Below are 5,536 nucleotides of genomic sequence, written 5' to 3' on the forward strand. Positions count from 1 at the left end.
ATTATTATTTTTTAACTTATTTTTATTTATTTTATGTTTTATTTGGTGCGATCTAACCCAGCGCCCCATGCTACCGGTTGAGCCACACACCCAGCCCCTAAGTTTCACCCTTCTCTCTCTCTCTCTCTCTCTCTCTCTCTCTCTCTCTCTCTCTCTCTCTTTTCCTTGACCCCCTCATCCTATTACTCCTTTCCTCCTCCAAGGCAACACACACACACACACACACACACACACACACACACATATATATATATATATATCCCGGAGGTCGACCAGTACACCCCCAACGAAAGAGGTCGACCAGTTGTCCCAATGTAAATACTGCCTGGGTAAGTGAAATTATGTGTGTTTTTCTTTTGGTTGGCTTTGATGTGGGACTGGGAGTGCTACTGGAGTTTTGACGCATTGCACTCTGCCTGCCTCATCCTCCCGAGTCCCTGGGATTACAATCTTGTGCCACCAGGGGCATCTGTGTGCAAAATGGAGTTCGCAGACTTCTCTTGTCTCATTTCTTCCTCTGTTTTTCTCCTCCTCCTCCTCCTCCTCCTCCTCCTCCTCCTCCTCCTCCTCGCCCCGCCTTCCCCTCCCCTCCCCCACCCGCACCCTAACCTCCCCCTCCCCTCCCCTCCGCTCTCCCTCTCCCTCTCCCTCTCCTCCTCCTCCTCCTCCTCCTCCTCCTCCTCCTCCTCCTCTTCCTCTTCCTCCCCCCATCCCCCCCCCGCCCAAGTTAATTTGTCAATGGTTTCTTTTTAGCTATAAGTGGCGGTAGGATGACTCCACGAATATTCCTTATTTCAAGTGGGGACATTCTTTCCTAATCGGGAGTTCAGTTTTAATTGCATGCATCAAATCATTACTTGTGTGGGTCTGGGCTTTTTCTTCTCTTGGTGGTCAGTACCTGGAGAGGAATGTCACAGCCAGGGGGGGGTGCTCTTGAGTGTTTGTGCATTTCTGTCCTTCCTTGCCCACCAACTCAACTCTCGCTCGCTCCCTCTCTCCTTCCCTCCTTCCTTTCTTTCACTTTTGCTTCACTGTTTCTTTCCTGCTGGTGCTGGTGCTGGTGGTGCTTCCTTTCGTTTACTTTTCTTTATTTTTGTTCTTGATTTTTTTTTTTTAATATTTGCTCCCCCTCCCCCGGCCTTTCTCTCTCTCTCTCTCTCTCTCTCTCTCTCTCTCCTCTTCCTGTTGCTGAAAGCTTGGCCCAATCCAATAAGGATGGCAAGGTCTTGAGACACAGGAAAAAAGGCTTATGGCAGCACTGGCAAAGCAAAAACACAGGGACTCTTCTGCACGTCAGCAACAACAGGAGGTTTTGTAGAGGAGATTCAAAGGCCACCTTGCACTTCTTCCTGGCCGCAGTTGTAATTCGGCTTCTTACTTTTGATAAGAGTCATTTCTGACATCCTCTGGTCTCCAAAGTCTATGTGACTTCAAGACTACGCTGGGCGTGGACTCAAGGACAGATAAGTCTGCCTAAAACAGGGAAGAAAGGTGATATGATTTCCACTGGATTGAATCCAGAAGTACCTAACCACCACCACGGAGTTACACCTCAATTTTTTTTTTTTTTTTTTTTTTTTTTTTTGAGAGGGAGTGTCCCTTGATTGCTCATGTTGGCTAACATCAAAGGAGACAACATCCTATCTCAGTCTGTGATAAACCCTGTGGTGGTGTTATCACATGGGGTGGGGGGGGTGGTGTCCTTCCCCTTCCCCTTCCCCTTCCCTCTCTCCTTTCTCTATTTGCTGGTTAAAGCTCAAGGTCTCTGGAGGTTGCCTGAGTACTCCCAGGACCTCACCTTCTCTGGTGAGTAGCTGAGGTGGTGGTTGCTGGACACGGTCCTACCATTCTGATCTTTCACTACTCTTACTGTTCTCTTCCAGGACTTTTGGATCGACTTCCTTCTTCCAAGGATGGTGGAATGATGACAAAGATGATTTGGGACACTTTTTTTTTTTTGGTGGTTGTTTTTCCTCCCGGATGGCTGTCAAACCTGCAGCAGCACACACATCCGTCCATCTCGAAGTGAAGAATCTCTAAAGGATCTTCAAGGAAAGCATGGACAAGGAGGATTCGGTCCCGGGAGACTCTTGACACGAGATGGGAAATCCCCCCCCCCCCCATTTCTTCTGGAAAGTACCTAATACCAATAAAGACAGGACAAAATGCAGCACAGGCTGGCTGGCTGGCTGAGGTTTATGTAGCGCCGAGTAGTTCTACAGGTAAAATTGGATCCCAGAGCAACTGTGCAGCTACTCAGGGTCCTTGCCTTCCCCAACTGTCCCCTATGGGACCGAAGCTGCTCCCTCCCCTAAGGCTTTCTCAGTCAGCTAATCCTCCACACTTAGGAGTGGTGAAGGTGGGACACACGTTTTAGGCTTGCTTGGCTTCTTCAGTCGGATCTCATCTTGCCACCGGGTCAGAAACACAAGCATATACACGAGAATGTGCATAGCGACGGGTTTCCACCCTGTGGAACTTGGGAGTCCACAGTGAGTGGTCTGTGGTCTGAAAAGGGCAGCCTCGTTAGTTGCAGTCACTGAACGCTAGGTGGCGCAAAGCTACCGTCATTTTGGAAGGCCTGCCTGAGTTCCATTTCCAGTTTAGATATAATCTATCTACATGTGTAGACATAGATAGATAGATAGAGAGACAGACAGACAGACTTAGATATGTATATCTATATCCATATAGAGATCACTAAGCTGCAAGCCGCCGCGTCATATCTTCCTCTCTTCCCTCAGCCTACTGAGTCCCTGGAAAGACAGATGGGCACGGGCCTCAGTGCGGTTGTTCCCCCGCCCCCCCTCCCCCATACAGTAAAGTCCCCCGGAAGCACTGGGGGGCGGGGAGGACATATCGCTTTCACCCCTGGTATCTGATCACTTTCCTTAGCCTTTAACATGCCCCACCTAGGAGATAGCTTCTGTGCCTCTGCCCGACCCTTGGAATTTGAACTATAATCCACACTTCCCCCATCCCACTCACTCCAATTCCCCAGCAGTAGTCCCTCCCAAGGCTGTCACCACTAGAGGTCCATAGTAAACACCTTCCCCCACCCCTGAGAGTTATGAGGGAGGGCCTGGATGAGGTTAAGAGAGAAACAAACAAAAACAAAACAGTGATGTTTCCTGTGTGTGTGTGTGTGTGTGTGTGTGTGTGTGTGTGTGTCTAGTGTGTACCGGTCTGCGCACAAAACCCAAACAGGATGAATTTGGGCCTGGGAGAAGGAGAGGGAGGCCCTTCCTGGGTTTACTTTCTGGGGAAGGGAAGAGACAAAGGAAAAAAGGTGAGGGTGTTGCCCAGCAATCAAGACCGTTTGTGGACCAATGCCCAAGGCCCTGGGTCTCTTCCCCAGCCTAGCATCACAAAAGAAACAAAAGTAGTGAACAAAGAGAGACTCAAACAACCAAAACAGGCAAGGCAATCTCATCTCAAAGTGCCCACGGGAAAGGAAAAAAAAAAAAAAATGAAGACTGCCAGACTGCCGTGCTGGGCTGGGATGGGCTGGGGTCCTTTATATCTCAGCGTTGGAGTGCTCGCCTAGCATATTCGAGGCCCTGGGTTCCATCCTCGGCTCCAGATAAAAAGAAACTAATAACATAAAGGCATTGTTTCCAACTAGGCCAAATAAATAAATAAATAAAATCAAGACACTAGAAGAGACCTTGCTCACACAGAAAAAAAAAAAAAAAAAGCGGGGGGGGGGGGCAGATCAAGATGGAAATCACTCTACCCTTGGCATCCAATAGACAAATAAGGCTCCCCATACTCATGTCAGGGTTTCCTTGGTGGGGATGGAACTAAAAACCAGCCCCTCACACAGGGGCTGGTTTCTGACTGGAGCCTGGAACTGGGGACTGAACACAGACACAGTTTACCACTGAGATAAACCAACATCCCCTCCCCTTTTTATACAGATATTTTTATACATTTTTGGTAAATCCATTGATTTATGAGTTGAACCCAGAAGCGCTCACTTGACCACTGACTGAGCCACATCCCCATATTCAATTTATCTATCTATCTATTCATTTGTTTTCTGGCTTGCTTGCTTGTTCTAGTTAAAGCTTGGTCCCAGGGTTTCAAAAACTGACTTCCAGACCACTCACGTAGAAAGGAATCAAGCCTTTATTAAAGCACAAGTAGTGGCGACTGAGCAGAAGAACATAAAGCTGTTCCCCTGGCCAGCCCCAAACAATTGCAAGGGTGCCCCTTATAAGCCTGAAACCTGCAAAAGGGACGTTTTGGGGGGAGGGGGCGTCTAGCTAATGCAAGCAAGCCATAGCCATGTTACAGAAGCGGGAGAGTGAAGTCAGGCGGAGGGACGCTCAGCCAATCACAATCAGCCTAGCCACTCCAGTGACAGAAGCATAGCCGCCCCCCCCCCCCCCCCCCCCGTTATGGGCTAGTTACAGAAACAATGTCCCATTTCCGTGTTCTTAAAGGTTTCTATAGCACAAGGAAAAGAACATCTTGCCCCAGTCATCACCCTTCTACTTGGCCTGGTTGTTTTACAGAATGGAGACATAAAACAAAACGGAGTCCCATTTGCTTTTACTATCACAACTTTTCTTTTGGAGACAGGGGTCTCGCGAGGTTACTTTCTCTCGCTATGAGCTTACAATCCTTCTCTCAAGCTCCTCCTGATCCTCTGGGGGGGGGGGGGAGGACAGACATGAACCCCCAACCCATGCCTGGCTAAAACTTGCATTTTAATTTTTTTCCCCTTTAATTTCTTGAGTTGTAGATGGATGGACACACTATCTTTACCCTATTTGCTTGTGTGCCCCTTTGTTTTGGGTTCTGTGGTGCTCAGGATCGAATCCGGCGCCCCACACGTCCCAGGCAAGTGGTCTACTACCGAGCTAAAACCCTAGCCCAAGCTTTGCATTCTAGAATGAATACATTTCCTTCAATGCTGAAGGAACACAGACATATTTATTGTACAACAAGCCCAGAGATCTTCACATCACATTGCCTAGAAGTCCTACGTACATTCATTGACCTTTGACTTTGGAAGCCACGTTCAGAATCTATGACTCTGGCCAGATAACTGCCACGATGTGGTTTTTGCTCACCAACAGTTGGACCTAGGTGAACAGCTTGGACTCAAGTGGACAAATACTCTTATGCGTTCAGAAAACAGTGCCACTCGCCTGGTACAGGAGTATTCTTTCAACAAACGATCACCAAACCCTTACTTACTCAATTAAAACTAACAGATGTGAAAACTGGTCATTAATGGCACAGATCTTTTTATTTATTTATTTATTTTTAAACTTTTTTTTTAGAGAGAGTGTGAGAGCGAGAGACAGAGAGAGAGAATTTTTAAATATTTATTTATTTATTTATTTATTTATTTATTTATTTAGTTAGTTAGTTAGTTTTCGGTGGACACAACATCTTTGTTAGTATGTGGTGCTGAGGATCAAACCCGGGCCGCACGCATGCCAGGTGAGCGGGCTACCACTTGAGCCGCATCCCCAGCCCCAAGCACAGATCTTTTTTTTCTTTTTTTTAAATCTGAATGTTA

Source organism: Marmota flaviventris, unplaced genomic scaffold (genome assembly GCF_047511675.1).
Source record: "Marmota flaviventris isolate mMarFla1 unplaced genomic scaffold, mMarFla1.hap1 Scaffold_404, whole genome shotgun sequence".
Taxonomy (NCBI): domain Eukaryota; kingdom Metazoa; phylum Chordata; class Mammalia; order Rodentia; family Sciuridae; genus Marmota; species Marmota flaviventris.